Genomic DNA, 17,323 nt, shown 5'->3' on the forward strand with positions numbered 1-17,323 from the left:
AAAGATACTTGACATTAGAAAAGCTTTAGCATACGAACTACACGATCTTTGTGCTAGGCTTAGGATTGGGTCTTGTCCATCACATCATTCTCCTAATGATGTGATCCCGTTATCAACGACATCCAATGTCCATAGCCAGGAAACCATGACTATCTGTTGATCACAACGAGCTAGTCAACTAGAGGCTCACTAGGGACATATTGTGGTCTATGTATTCACACGTGTATTATGATTTCCGGTTAATACAGTTATAGCATGAATAAAAGACTATTATCATGAACAAAGAAATATAATAATAACACTTTCATTATTGCCTCTAGGGCATATTTCCAACACAATTAACCCTCATGCTTTTGTACAGTGTGTAAGTTGGAGTTAGATGTTCCTACCCTTTTCAACTCGGCTGTGACTGTCATATTTTCTTTGAAACAAGGTAAATGGCTTGCCATTCATTTGATTTAGATTGAAATATTGTAACAAAACCCAACCAAGGGAAATAACATCACTCTCGCCGGCTGCTTGAGCTCACTGTGCATTATAGAAGCCAAGTGATTAGCCCCCACCAGCACCCACAAACTTATTTCGAACTAGCACATCAAATGGGCTGTAAATTTTCATAGGAAAGGCTGCATGACCATGACAGATTTGGATTTTGACATTTGGGACCCACGAGGAAATAGCCTATCCAAGGTGGTGTCGACTTACTAGCCAGTCAACAAACAATTCTGCCTACCAGCCATTGGATTGACATCCAACATCTCTCATGTATCTTCTATCTCTTGTCTTCTTCTTCCTCCAGCCGCCCAAACCAAACCACCCCGTCGGGTCCGCCTGCTCCCGCCTCCCATGGCTGGCTGCGCCTCCGCCGCCCTACCGTACGTACCCTCCAACGTTGGCCAGTCCCTCCCTCTATTCCCCCACACGTCTTGTTATTCTCCGGCGACGTCAGCCCCAACATGCACCCGCGCCTGAACCAGTCAACCCTCATACTCCCCTTCGCCTGCGACTGGACTGGCGCATCTTCCACAGCTCCTGTTCGTTCCATCCGAGGCCTCGCCATCGTCCTCCGCCTTGCAGCCTTGGTTCGCTCGCCGTGCGCGGTGCGCCGCCCTCTTGCGTTGTCAACATCGTCAACAACTGAGAGGAACAAGGAGATGCCTGTACATGGAGAGGATGACAGTAGGGACCCACCAGCGACATGGCAGCACGCAAGCAAGTGCCTCTATATTACAAGCCCAAAAATATGGTTCCTCCTAATGGTTGGACATCTGGGGCTCACGCCATTGTCAACATAGTCAATAAACGAGAGAATTATACTACGAGCGGCTGACACCAGGGACCCAGCAAGTCACGTAGTTTTTTTGAGAAACAAGCAGTTGCTATTTATACTAGTTTTAGCGATGGATCAGGGTAACAACGGGGCTGTGCGGGGGCTGTGTCCCATCTAGCCAGGGTTTTATTTATGTTTACCACATCATGAGCCGAGGTGTGTTTTTTTCTTGCTGAAAATGGCTAGCCCAGTTCTATATTTTTAAAGAAATACCCAAACAAGGCCTACTTGCTTTATCGGCCCTGCTGGGCTGCAAATCTTTCAAGACGAGGAGAGTTTCATTCGGTTTGCCCAGAAATGGGCTGTACATTTTTAAAACACATCAAACCGGGAATTAGTTTCAATTTTTTTTTTCATTATAAGATCTTAAATTCCATTGATTTTTATGCATGGACAATTATTTGGATTTTATATTTATATAAATTGTTTTTCAAAATAGTTTGAATGTGAATCGATATTTCTGGATTAAAAATAGTTGAACGCACAGAAATATGCAAAATTTCGTATACTTTTTAACCATGGCCACAATATGGGGTGTAATGCTAACAAAAAGAAGATGGGTACCAAAAAAGTTCTTAAGAATTAGCAAATGGGATGTACATTATTAGAAATAATGGCAGATGGGTTGTATGCTGTTTTCCACAGATTTGAGGCTGACTTGTGCGCCTACTACAGGTTGACGCGTATGCTTCCATAAAAAAAAGGTTGACGCACACGCAACACCCTGTCAACTTATAGTCAACACACGAGAGCAGTTACTGTTGGATGTCCATCCAACGGCTGTCATGCTTCTTCAATCTCTACTCTTCATGCTCCAGCCACTCAAACAAGCACCGACAGGACTGCCTGCTCCCTCCTCCCGCGGCCAGCTATGCTGCCGCGCAGGCCTCACGGCCCCATCGTACTCCCATCGCTGGCCTAGCCATCCCTCTACTCACCCACACATGCTATTATTCTCCGGCGACGGCAGACGAACCAGTAAACCCTCGTACTCATCCGCGAGGGAAATAGCTGCCAAGTATTCCCTGGCTCCTTGTCGTTCCCTTCCTAGGCCTCGCCATCGTCCACCGCCCTGGTGCTCTCGGCGCAGCCTGGTCAACGTGGTCAATGAACGACATCCATCGGAAGTGGACTGTACGTGGAGAGGCTGACAGCTGCGTCCACGGCCGCACGCAAGGAAATGCCTCCTTATTACACGCAAAATAATGATTCCTCCACCGGACAGCTAGTTCCCACATGAAGGGCCTCTGTATTTCACGAAAAAAACGTTCCCCCCGCTGTCAGCTCGGACCCACCGGAAGTGCCTCCTTATTACGCACTAAAAAATGAATACTCCCCCGGCTACCTGGGACCCACCTTGGTGGGAGGCTGACTTGTGGGTCTACTAAGTTGACGAGGACGAAGGGCTTTGTCAACTTAGTCAATATGAACAATTCTAGCTCCAGTGACCGTACGATGTCTGTGACGTCGTACACTAATCATACACGCAAATGTGTACGATCAAGATCAAGGACTCACGAGAAGATATCACAACACAACTCTAGACACAATTTAAAATAATACAAGCTTTATATTACAAGCCAGGGGCCTCGAGGGCTCGAATACATAAGCTCGAATACACAAGAGTCGGCGGAAGCAACAATATCTGAGTACAGACATAAGTTAGACAAGTTTGCCTTAAGAAGGCTAGCACAAAAGCAACATCGATTGAAAAGGCGAGGCCTCCTACCTGGGAGCCTCCTAACTACTCCTGGTCGTCAGTGGTCTCCACGTAGTAGTAGGCACCGGTGGTGGCATCTGGCTCCTGGGCTCCGACATCTGGTTGCATCAACCAGAAATAAAAAGAAAGGGGGAAAAGGGGGAGCAAAGCAACCGTGAGTACTCATCCAAAGTACTCGCAAGCAAGGATCTACACTACATATGCAACATTATCAAAGGAAGGCTGTATATGTGGACTGGGCTGCAGGAATGCCAGAATAGAGAGAAGGCCTAGTCCTATCGTAGACTAGCATCTTCTGGAAACCACCATCTTGCAGCAAACAGGAGGGAGTAGAGTAGCATAAAGTAAAGTAGTAGTAGTGTTATCAACCTCGGCCAGAGATCCTTTCTCGACTCCCTACGAGAAAGCAATCCCAGAGCCATACTATCCAGTTATCACCTCATCACAATCCAATTCTCATCACAAGTATCCAGTTCTAGTTGTATCGATCGGGATACAACTCCAAGTGTCCGTTACCGTAGGACAGGCTATCGATAGATGTTTTCTTCCCTGCAGGGGTGCACCAACTTACCCACCACGCTCGATTAACTCCGTCCGGACACACTTTCCTGGGTCATGCCCGGCCTCGGCCAAACAATGCGCCGCAACCCGACCTAGACTTAACAGAGAGGTCAGCATGCCAGACTAAACCTATGCCCCCAGGGGTCATGGGCCGTCTTCCTGGAAACTCCTGCACATTGCGTACGCGGCCGGTGAGCAGACCTAGCTACCTCCTTCAACAAGGCAGGTGCTTACGCAGTCCAACCCGACGCGCGCCACTCAGTCACTGACGTCTATTAAGCTTCGGTTGATGTATATGACACAGAACGCCCATACTATGCCCACGTGATGGTTAGTGCTATCAGGCCAGAGGCCCCTCGGATCAAATATCCAAATCGTAGTGGATTAGGAATGCGCGGTAACAAGCAGAGACTCACGAAAGATGTGACCCCGTTGCTCCGTCTCGACTCCACGTCACTCGCAATTATGCTCGCACGGGTACCCCTCAGGGTCGACCCGTCTTTAGTAACATGGTTCAGTGTAAAGTCATAGTAATCATAGTAACTGTGTGTCTAAACATCAAGGGGAAAACCCGAGGAATCACCCCCGGTGAATTCCACTCAATGTAATCATCAAGGTGAACGTAAGAGGAATCACCAACGAGGTTCACACTTGAGGGGTTGCACGACAGAGTCGTATCGGAAGTGGTTAAGGCGGAATCACCCTCGATGACCACGACCGAATAGCTACACTACAGGGTTAACATCAGAAGTGCTATAGAGGTCTCACCCTCGGCACTCGATAGTAACCCAGCAGTGTCGAGCAACTAAGGGGAAAGTGATGTGCGGTGCTGGGGCCTGGTCTTCGATACCGTTGATCGGGTCTTCAATGATGAAGCAGGGGCAACAAGGACAAGGTGGGGGTCACTGATGGATCACTAACCAACCTATACTAAGCAGTTTAGGATAAGTAGGTAAGGTAACAATAAGCAGGTTAGAAAAGCAGGCTTTGCATCAGAATAGGAGCAAACAATAACAATAGCAAAATCTAATGCAAGCATGTGAAAATGGAATGGGCGATATTGGGATGATCACGGGGGGGGGGGGGGGGTGAAGGAAATATGCCCTAGAGGCAATAATAAAGTTATTATTTATTTCCTCATATCATGATAAATGTTTATTATTCATGCTAGAATTGTATTAACCGGAAACATGATACATGTGTGAATACATAGACAAACATAACGTCACTAGTATGCCTCTACTTGACTAGCTCATTAATCAAAGATGGTTATGTTTCCTAACCATAGACATGTGTTTTCATTTGATTAACGGGATTACATCATTAGGAGAATGATGTGATTTACATGACCCATTCCGTTAGCCTAGCACTTGATCGTTTAGTATGTTGCTATTGCTTTCTTCATGACTTATACATGTTCCTGTAACTATGAGATTATGCAACTCCCGTTTACCGGAGGAACACTTTGTGTACTACCAAACGTCACAACGTAACTGGGTGATTATAAAGAGCTCTAGAGGTGTCACCGAAGGTACATGTTGAGTTAGCGTATTTCGAGATTAGGTTTTGTCACTCCGATTGCCGGGGAGGTATCTCTGGGCCCTCTCGGTAATGCACATCACTATAAGCCTTGCAAGCAATGTAGCTAATGAGTTAGTTATGGAATGATGCATTACGTAACGAGTAAAGAGACTTGCCGGTAACGAGATTGAACTAGGTATTGGATACCGACGATCGAATCTCGGGCAAGTAACATACCGATGACAAAGGGAACAAAGTATGTTGTTATGCGGTTTGACCGATAAAGATCTTCGTAGAATATGTCGGAGCCAATATGAGCATCCAGGTTCCGCTATTGGTTATTGACCGAGAATAGTTCTAGGTCATGTCTACATAGTTCTCGAACCCGTAGGGTCCGCACGCTTAACGTTATGATGACAGTTTTATTATGAGTTTATAAGTTTTGATGTACCGAAGGTTGTTCGGAGTCCCGGATGTGATCACGGACATGACGAGGAGTCTCGAAATGGTCGAGACATAAAGATTGATATACTGGAAGCCTATATTTGGATATCGGAATGGTTCCGGGTGATGTCGGGATTTTACCGGAGCACCGGGGGGTTACCGGACCCTCCCGGGGGTTATTGGGCCTTCATGGGCCCTAAGGGAGAAGAGGAGAGGAGGCAAGAGGTGGGCTGCGCCCCCTCCCCTCCCTAGTCCGCATAGGACAAGGAGAGGGGGGCGGCGCCCCCCCCCTCTTCCTCCTCCTTCCCCCTTCTCCTTCTCCAACTAGGAAAGTAGGGAGTCCTACTCTCGGTGGGAGTAGGACTCCCCCTTGGCGCGCCCTCCTTGGCCGGCCGCCCCCTCCCCCTTGGCTCCTTTATATACGGGGGCAGGGGGCACCTCTAGACACACAAGTTGATCTTCATGATCGTTCATTAGCTGTGTGCGGTGCCCCCCTCCACCATATTCCACCTCGGTCATATCGTTGCGGTGCTTAGGCGAAGCCCTGCGTCGGTAGAACATCATCATCGTCACCACACCGTCATGCTGACGGAACTCATCCCTGAAACCCTGCTGGATCGGAGTCCGGGGATCGTCATCGAGCTGAACGTGTGCTGAACTCGAAGGTGCCGTACGTTCGGTGCTTGGATCGGTCGGATCGTGAAGACGTACGACTACATCAACCGCGTTGTCATAATGCTTCCGCTTATGGTATACAAGGGTATGTGGACAACACTCTCCCCTCTCGTTGCTATGCATCACCATGTTCTTGCGTGTGCGTAGGATTTTTTTTGAAATTTCTACGTTCCCCAACAGTGGCATCCGAGCCTAGGTTTTATGCGTTGATGTTATATGCACGAGTATAACGCAAGTGAGTTGTGGGCGATACAAATCATACTGCTTACCAGCATGTCATACTTTGGTTCAGCGGTATTGTTGGATGAAGCGGCCGTGACCGACATTACGCGTACGCTTACGCGAGACTGGTTTTACCGCCGTGCTTTGCACACAGGTGACTAGCGGGTGTCTGTTTCTCCAACTTTAGTTGAACTGAGTGTGGCTACGCCCGGTCCTTGTGAAGGTTAAAACAACACTAACTTGACGAACTATCGTTGTGGTTTTGATGCGTAGGTAAGAACGGTTCTTGCTCAGCCCATAGCAGCCACGTAAAATTTGCAACAACAAAGTAGAGGACGTCTAACTTGTTTTTGCAAGGCATGTTGTGATGTGATATGGTCAAGACGTGATGCTATATTTTATTGTATAAGATGATCATGTTTTGTAACCGAAGTTATCGGAAACTGGCAGGAGCCATATGGTTGTTGCTTTATTGTATGAAATGCAAATGCCCTGTAATTGCTTTACTTTATCACTAAGAGGTAGCGATAGTCGTAGAAGCAATAGATGGCGTAACGACAAGGATGCTACGATGGAGATCAAGGTGTCGTGCCGGTGATGATGGTGATCATGACGGTGCTTCGGATATGGAGATCACAGGCACAAGATGATGATGGCCATATCATATCACCTATATTGATTGCATGTGATGTTTATCCTTTATGCATCTTATCTTGCTTTGATTGACGGTAGCATTTTAAGATGATCTCTCACTAAAAATTATCAAGAAGTGTTCTCCCTGAGTATGCACTGTTGCGAAAGTTCTTCGTGCTGAGACACCACGTGATGATCGGGTGTGATAGGCTCTACGTTCAAATACAACGGGTGCAAAACAGTTGCACACGCGGAATACTCAAGTTAAACTTGACGAGCCTAGCATATACAGATATGGCCTCGGAACACGGAGACCAAAAGGTCGAACATGAATCATATAGTAGATATGATCAACATAGTGATGTTCACCATTGAAACTACTCCATCTCACGTGATGATCGGACATGGTTTAGTAGATTTGGATCACGTGATCACTTAGATGACTAGAGAGATGTCTCTCTAAGTGGGAGTTCTTAAGTAATATGATTAATTGAACTTAAATTTATCAGGAACTTAGTACCTGATAGTATTTTTCTTGTCTATGTTTGTTGTAGATAGATGGCTCGTGCTGTTGTTCCGTTGAATTTTAATGCGTTCCATGAGAAAGCAAAGTTGAAAGATGATGGTAGAAATTACACGGACTAGGTCCGTAACCTGAGGATTATCCTCATTGCTGCACAGAAGAATTACGTCCTGGAAGCACCGCTGGGTGCCAGGCCTACTGCTGATGCAACTGACGAGGTTAAGAACGTCTGGCAGAGCAAAGCTGATGACCACTTGATAGTTCAGTGTGCCATGCTTTACGGCTTAGAACCGGGTCTTCAACGACGTTTTGAACGTCATGGAGCATATGAGATGTTCCAGGAGATGAAGTTAATATTTCAAGCAAATGCCCGGATTGAGAGATTTGAAGTCTCCAATAAGTTCTATAGCTGCAAGATGGAGGAGAATAGTTCTGTCAGTGAACACATATTCAAAATGTCTGGGTATAATAATCACTTGATTCAACTGGGAGTTAATCTTCCTGATGATAGTGTCATTGACAGAATTCTTCAATCACTGCCACCAAGCTACAAGAGCTTCGTGATGAACTATAATATGCAAGGGATGGACAAGACTATTCCCGAGCTCTTCGCAATGCTAAAAGCCGCGGAGGTAGAAATCAAGAAGGAGCATCAAGTGTTGATGGTCAACAAGACCACCGGTTTCAAGAAAAAGGGCAAAGGGAAGAAGAAGGGGAACTTCAAGAAGAACAGCAAACAAGTTGCTGCTCAAGAGAAGAAACCCAAGTCTGGACCAAAGCTTGAGACTGAGTGCTCTACTGCAAGCAGACTGGACACTGGAAGCGGAACTGCCCCAAGTATTTGGCGGATAAGAAGGATGGCAAAGTGAACAAAGGTATATGTGATATACATGTTATTGATGTGTACCTTACTAATACTCGCAGTAGTACCTGGGTATTTGATACTGGTTTTGTTGCTAATATTTGCAACTCAAAACAGGGACTATGGATTAAGCAAAGATTGGCTAAGGACGAGGTGACGATGCGCGTGGGAAATGGTTCCAAAGTCGATGTGATCGCGGTCGGCATGCTACCTCTACATCTACCATCGGGATTAGTTTTGGACCTAAATAATTGTTATTTGGTGCCAGCGTTGAGCATGGACATTATATCTGGATCTTGTCCGATGCGAGACGGTTATTCATTTAAATTAGAGAATAATGGTTATTCTATTTATATGAGTAATATCTTTTATGGTCATGCACCCTGGAAGAGTGGTCTATTTTTATTGAATCTCGATAGTAGTGATACACATATTCATAGTGTTGAAGCCAAAAGATGCAGAGTTGATAATGATAGTGCAACTTATTTGTGGCACTGCCGTTTAGGTCATATCGGTGTAAAACGCATGAAGAAACTCCATACTGATGGACTTTTGGAATCACTTGATTATGAATCACTTGGTACTTGCGAACCGTGCCTCATGGGCAAGATGACTAAAACGCCGTTCTCCGGAACTATGGAGCGCGCAACTGATTTGTTGGAAATCATACATACTGATGTTTGTGGTCCAATGAATTTGAGGCTCGCGGCGGGTATCGTTATTTTCTCACCTTCACAGATGATTTGAGCAGATATGGGTATGTCTACTTAATGAAACATAAGTCTGAAACATTTGAAAAGTTCAAAGAATTTCAGAGTGAAGTGGAAAATCATCGTAACAAGAAAATAAAATTTCTACGATCTGATCGTGGAGGAGAATATTTGAGTTACGAGTTTGGTTTACATTTGAAACAATGCGGAATAGTTTCGCAACTCACGCCACCCGGAACACCACAACGAAATGGTGTGTCCGAACGTCGTAATCGTACTTTATTAGATATGGTGCGATCTATGATGTCTCTTACTGATTTACCGCTATCATTTTGGGGTTATGCTTTAGAGACGGCCGCATTCACGTTAAATAGGGCACCATCAAAATCCGTTGAGACGACGCCTTATGAACTGTGGTTTGGCAAGAAACCAAAGTTGTCGTTTCTTAAAGTTTGGGGTTGCGATGCTTATGTGAAGAAACTTCAACCAGATAAGCTCGAACCCAAATCGGAGAAATGTGTCTTCATAGGATACCCAAAAGAGACTGTTGGGTACACCTTCTATCAAAGATCTGAGGGCAAGATTTTCGTTTCTAAATTCGGATCCTTTCTAGAGAAGGAGTTTCTCTCGAAAGAAGTGAGTGGGCGGAAAGTAGAACTTGATGAGGTAACTGGACCTACTCCCTTATTGGAAAGTAGTCCATCACAAGAACCGGTTCCTGTGACAACTACACCAATTAGTGAGGAAGCTAATGATATTGATCATGAAACTTCAGATCAAGTTTCTAATGAACCTCGTAGGTCTACCAGAGTAAGATCCGCACCAGAGTGGTACGGTAATCTTATTCTGGAAGTGATGTTACTTGACCATGGGGAACCTACGAACTATGAGGAAGCGATGATGAGCCCAGATTCCGCAAAATGGCTAGAAGCCATGAAATGTGAGATGGGATCCATGTATGAGAACAAAGTATGGACTTTGGTTGACTTTCCCGATGATCGGCAAGCCATTGAGAATAAATGGATCTTTAAGAAGAAGACTGACGCTGATGGTAATGTAACTGTCTATAAAGCTCGACTTGTTGCGAAAGGTTTTCGACAAGTTCAAGGGGTTGACTACGATGAGAATTTCTCACCCGTAGCGATGCTTAAGTCCGTCCGAATCATGTTAGCAATTGCTGCATTTTATGATTATGAAATTTGGTAAATGGATGTCAAAACTGCATTCTTGAATGGATTTCTGGAAGAAGAGTTGTATATGACGCAACCAGAAGGTTTTGTCGATCCAAAAGGTGCTAACAAAGTGTGCAAGCTCCAGCGATCCATTTATGGACTGGTGAAAGCATCTCGGAGTTGGAATAAACGCTTTGATAGTGTGATCAAAGCATATGGTTTTATACAAACTTTTGGAGAAGTCTGTATTTACAAGAAAGTGAGTGGGAGCTCTGTAGCATTTCTGATATTATATGTAGATGACATATTATAAATTGGAAATGATACAAAATTTCTGGATAGCATAAAGGGATACTTGAATAAAAGTTTTTCTATGAAAGACCTCGGTGAAGCTGCTTACATATTGGGCATCAAGATTTATAGAGATAGATCAAGACGCTTAATAGGACTTTCACAAAGCACATACCTTGATAAAGTTTTGAAAAAGTTCAAAATGCACTACTAGGAAAAGGCCTACTAACGGCGCACCGGTTTTGCCTACTAATGGCACACTACCGGTGCGCCATTAGTATCACGCTACTAGTATTTTTTACTAATGGCGCACCACTGGTGCGCCATTAGTATCTGGTGTACTAATGGCGCACCACGCAGTGCGCCATTAGTTTTGCCCATAGTGCGCCACTAGTGTCTGCTATACTAATGGCGCACCACATGGTAGTGCGCCATTAGTAACAATTTTTTTAATTTTTTTTCTTAATGCCAGGTCACTATTTCACATATGAGAAATCCAACATATATATATACAACAAGCATCCATATAACAATCATAGCCAACACACAAGTTCCATCATATATACATACATAGCCAACACATAGTTCCATCGTTACATATTACAAAAGTTTCACATTGTTCATCCAACACCGTTATCCATCAATTCACAAAAGTTTCACATTGATACAAAATAAAAACACAAATAGAAAAGAAGCACTCCATCCATGCAAGATTCCGTGAATTAAATCAAATCTGCAAAATGATAAACAAGAAGTTAGAAGAAGAAGAAGAAGAAGACTACTAGAAGAAGAACACTAGAAGAAGAATAAGAAGAATTTTGGAAAAGAAGAAGAATAAGAAGAAGACTATAAGCTTATTATGTAAACTTGATCATTTTGTGCTAACATAAGTTATTTTGGAGCTAACCTATAGGAAACTAAGCATATAAGCTCTAAGTTAGCATATTAGAGCCAACTTAGGTAAAATGAAGCTAACCTATGTCATTTTGGAAAAGAAGAAGAATAAGAAGAAGACTATAAGCTTATTATGTAAACTTGATCATTTTGTGCTAACATAAGTTATTTTGGAGCTAACCTATAGGAAACTAAGCATATAAGCTCTAAGTTAGTATATTAGAGCCAACTTAGGTAAAATGAAGCTAACCTATGTCATTTTGGAAAAGAATAAGAAGAAGAAAAAGACTATAAGATTATTATGTAAACTTGATCATTTTGTGCTAACATAAGTTATTTTGGAGCTAACCTATAGGAAACTAAGCATATAAGCTCTAAGTTAGTATATTAGAGCCAACTTAGGTAAAATGAAGCTAACCTATGTCGTTTTGGAAAAGAAGAAGAATAAGAAGAAGACTATAAGCTTAGTATGTAAACTTGATCATTTTGTGCTAACATAAGTTATATTGGAGCTAACCAATAGGAAACTAAGCATATAATTATGCTCTAAGTTAGCATATTAGAGCCAACTTAGGTAAAATGAAGCTAACCTATAGGAAACTAAGCATATTAGAGATAACATAGGTAACTAAGTATATATATATATCATTTTGGAGATCTGACATACCTGACAAAGTTCAGTTCTCATGCATTGTTCTTCTCCTTCTCCTTCTCCTTCCTCAGCCTGGTGCGCCAAGAGCGGCAAGGCGGTGGAGGCAGTGGGATGTTGTCTTCTACCACAATTGGCGTGGTCATGTCGCCCAGCTGTGGGATCGCCGGCGCCACCACCGGTGCGTGGTCATTGTCAGGCACCACCACCATCGCGAGGCCACCTTCAGGCACGACCATCGCTAGGTCATCCTCAGCCACCTCCATCTCTTGCCCATGGTCAGCCACCACCATCTCTTGCCCATTGTCAGCCACCACCATCTCTTGCCCTTGGTCAGCCACCACCAGCGCTAGGTCATCCTCAGCCTGATGACCATCATCATCCTGTAGCTCCTCATCCCCACTCTGCTCCTCTTCTCCCGCACTCCAGTCTGGATCATCCTTCTTGTTGTCTATGCTGCTGCCAGAATCGCTGCTGCTTTCGCTACAGCCAGAATCGCTGCTGCTTTCGCTACAGCCATAGTCGCTGCTGCTTTGGCTGTAGCCAGTGTCGCTGCTGCTGCTCCCATTACCTGTCCAAAATGCAACAATGACCGTTAACAATCGATGTGAGACAAAGCCATATGTAGAGGAATAAGAAGAGGAAGAACGTACCAGCATCATCATCGTCAGCATAGCGCATGCGACACATAGTCGTGTTGAACACCTTCACGATGAGCATGGTGGCATCGTCGTCGTACCTGAAGAGAAGTAAGTACCCCAGCTGCAGGTCGTAGGCACGGTAGAACTTCTCCCACCCACGAGACAAGTACATGTGGCCCTCCTTGATCACCAACTCCACATTCCAATGCCTGCGAAACCTGCTGCCGGCCTGTCGCAACTTCACATTATTTGGCGGATCTTCACCCATCAGCATGTTCATAAAACTGTCAGGCAGCCTCTGCAGTTTGGGACAATGAGTGATGTAGCAAACAACAGATATCATAATGAGATGGGTGAAGGGGAGATCTCTCGTTTTATATACCTGCGTCATGGATGATACTGAAGTCTCAAGTATGATAGTGAAGAACTCGGAAGCATCCAACTCGTACTGTGGTGTCGCAGAGCGGCGGTGGCTGCTTCCCGCCATCTCTGATAAGCAGCAGAAGAGACCAATTAGTACCCTTACAACAGATCATAAAACATGCATGATAACAGGCATTAGTCGCAAGTACCCCATATGTCCTATTTTTAGCAAAGTCATGCTAAAATTCACGGAAATTTTCAGCATGACCTTTGCTGAAAATAGGACATATGGAGTACCCGAATTTGCCGGAACGGAAGTTAATCGACATTCCGGCAAACTCAAGGGCCTCTCGGGGTACCTGCAAAATCATTATCCCAGGTGGACAAGGCAATGTGCTACTTGCTTAAATCTCTGTCCAATATTTACAAGACAAACAACAGGTGGCAAAGCCCAGTGTTAGAAAAAAGGCCTCCATCACAACATGGAAAATACGTTGGCCTCTGAAGAGGTGAAACAATATATGCATCTCCAGGAAGTATCATTCAACATTTTGGACAAACCACTGCAAGAAATACTGGATCAGATACAAGAAGAATGTGAGAAAATGCAGACAAATAATAATAGATTGAGGTATTTAACTTGTGGTGCTCTCTATGCTATACATGCATGTATTCTTGACAAACTAGTACAAGCAATGGTGGATCAGATATAGAAGCAATATGATATAATATAAATAAATGCACCCAATAAAAAAGTACCCATCAATGAGCCTTGTCAAAATGGATTGTTTGACGCATAAAACCCAACTCAGTGCATAAGCAACCAGTGTCCCTTGCCATCATAGAAAAAAGACAGAACCGTACAAAGAATTGAACAGTTTATCATAACAGCGGAACACTGATGGTCTTCTATGGCAAGCATGCAAGCTGTAAAGTGACAACACTATAACTGTGAAAAGAGCATAGTCCAGCCAAACATATCACACAAATTCCACTGAAATATAACCTAAGCCACACAAAACAAGTAATGAAACCTCCACCAAGAACAGAGCCATACTATAGCAGCAAGACTGTAGTAAGAAAGAACCAATTCCCAAGTACCAAAATTACTCATGGTACAAAGGCACATGCAAATCCTTATGCAAGAAGTGTAGATTACAAAAGCTAGACACTCATCACTATAGTAGTCTACAACAACTACAGAATCACCAACACTGAAAGTCAAACCTATGGGTACCATGAAAAGAAGTTAACATGGACAGCAAGGAGCTGACACAAAATGAATATAGCCTAATTTAGCTAAGAAAATCCTCAGGTTGTAGTAGCAGATACTGCTCTAAAACATGTGATCCTTTTTGCACGCTAGGTTTAGTTAGTGTTACCTGCCAAGTGCACATGTGACAGTAGTTCTAGCAAGCAATGTTGTTGAAGAGTATAGCATGTAAATTGGATCTTGGGCTATAAGTTTAGTGAACTACAGGCTACTGGTCTTCATGGCTGTGAATATCTCACAGAGATTTTAATCTCTTCGCTAGCTCTAGAAAACTGTTAGGTTTTGTCCGTTATTTGTTGCATATCTTACATTTGGTCGGAGAGCGCAAGGCTAATGTGACAATTGCCACAACCAACCTCTGTTTCCCTGATGCTTCTTACAGGGCTGATGCATCAATGTGCCTGGGCATACAAAGATTAGTATATAGTGTAGGACACTGTGCATGCTAGATCTCCTTTTTGTTAAACAATTCGGTAAACTAACTATGATCAAGTTAACTGCATATCGAATTAACCAACTTATGATGACAAACTGAAGCAAGCTATAATCTACTGCAATTATCACAAGATAGCAGAAGAACTCATCTAGCAATGCTAGTTGCTAGTAACCAAAGAACCTTCAAACGTGACTGGCTCATGGTTGTTTCATTGTTATTAGATCAAAGCATTTAAAAATTGATGATTTGTTCTAACTACAGGCCTGTACCACTTCTACACATTGCGTAGCTGCACATTCAGAACAAAAAAACACAGAAATTGCAACAAAATGTCACCTGTCAGGCTGTCACTTGAATTACAAGAGGCAGGTATGTCCAGGGAAAAGATGTTGAGGATGCAGATCTGCTCGCTGGAGAGGAGGGCCGAGGGTTTGCTGCTTCAGGGGCGTGTGGAGGGGGCAGACCCGCGGCTTGGTGGTCGGTGACGTTTGCGGGGAGGCCTGCTCGAGGAGGAAGCGCGTGAGGATGGTGGCTACCGGTGGAGTGGCTCGGTGACGACGGTGGTGCTTCCTGTCAAACGGTGTGGTGGGCTCGCCGGAGATGGACGGGCCCTGCACAGCGGTCGAGACTCAGAGTAGAGGTTGAGGGCAAGAGGAAGAAGAAGAAGAAGGAAGTGGAGGGGAGGGGCTCACCTGCAGTCGAGGGCGTACACGGCGCCAGCCGGCCGCCTTGGACCCGGAGGAAGCCGCGGTCGTGCCGGATCCCTAGGGCTCGGGGCCGGCACAAGACCACGCCGCAGTAGAGCTGAGCTGAGGTAGAGGCGGTTGTCGTCTCCTCCTCCTCCTCGTCCTCCTCCTGGTCCTCCTCCTCCGGCTCGGGGCGCGGGGGCGTGGGGGCAGTGGCATGGGGGAGCTGCAGTGGTGGGGGGCGTGGGGCGCGGGGGCGGCGGCGCAGGGGAGCTGCAGTGGTGGGGGCGCGGGGGCGGGGGGCAGCGGGGGTGGATTCCGGCGGGGGTCGGGGCGGCGGCGGCAGGGGACGGAGGGGACGGATGGGCGTGCAGGCGCGGCGGCGGCGTACGGTTGGGGAGGAAGGGAGGTACGGGAATAGGTGGAGTGGGGGGAAGCTTACTAATGGCGCACCCAGCAGCGGCGCGCCATTAAAATGTTTTTTATAAAAACAGTAATAATTTTTTTAAAAAATATGTTCAAATTTGTTTTTTGAAAATATTTATGAATATGAAAAAGGTGGAGTGGAGGGTGCGGGGGGTCATCGGCGACGGTGGAGTGGGGGAGGGTGCGGGCCGGGGGTCGGCGGCGGCGGCCGGTGGAGCGGGGGAGGGTGCGGTTGATCGTCGGCGGCGGTGAAGTGGGGGAGGGTGCGGGCCGGGGGTCGGCGCGCGGCGGCGACCGGTGGAGCGGGGGAGGGTGCGGTGGGTCATCGGCTACGGTGGAGTGGGGGACCGGATCATTTCTCGATTGTATAAAATGTTGTTTGATATTTATTGTGTTTAAATATGTTCAAACTTGTTTAAATCATAACAGTAATATTTTTTTTATAAAAACAGTAATATTTTTTTTAAAAATATGTTCAAATTTGTTATTTGAAAATATTTATGAATATGAAAAAGGTGGAGTGGAGGGTGCGGTGGGTCATCGGCGACGGTGGAGTGGGGGAGGGTGCGGGCCGGGGTTCGGCGGCGGCGGCTGGTGGAGCGGGGAGGGTGCGGTCGAGCATCGACGGCGGTGGAGTGGGGGAGGGTGCGGGCCGGGGGTCGGCGTCAGCGGCCGGTGGAGCGGGGGAGGGTGCGGTGGGTCATTGGCGACGGTGGAGTGGGGGACCGGATCATTTCTCGATTGTATAAAATGTTGTTTGATATTTATTTGTGTTTAAATATGTTCAAACTTGTTTAAATCATAACAGTAATATTTTTTTATAAAAATAGTAATAATTTTTTTTAAAAATATGTTCAAATTTGTTATTTGAAAATATTTAAGAATATGAAAAAGGTGGAGTGGAGGGTGCGGTGGGTCATCGGCGACGGTGGAGTCGGGGAGGGTGCGGGCCGGGGGTCGGCGGCGGCGGCCGGTGGAGCGGAGGAGGGTGCGGTTGATCGTCGGCGGCGGTGGAGCGGGGGAGGGTGCGGTTGATCGTTCGCGGCGAGGGGGACGTCGATGTCCCATGAACACGGTTTTCAAAGACTAGGGATATCTATCTAGCTAGCGATACGTTGTGTCATCCTTGCACCTTACGCATCCAAAAAATCCGTGGACTACCTGCCCCGCGAGATATCCGTAACCGAGATAGTCGTGTAGTAGTGCAATATATATATACTAATGGCGCACCGCGTAGTAGTGCGCCATTACTAGTTTAAACTAGTAATGGTGCACTGTTACTCGGTGCGTC

Source organism: Triticum aestivum, chromosome 3B (genome assembly GCF_018294505.1).
Source record: "Triticum aestivum cultivar Chinese Spring chromosome 3B, IWGSC CS RefSeq v2.1, whole genome shotgun sequence".
In the NCBI taxonomy this organism is placed as follows: domain Eukaryota; kingdom Viridiplantae; phylum Streptophyta; class Magnoliopsida; order Poales; family Poaceae; genus Triticum; species Triticum aestivum.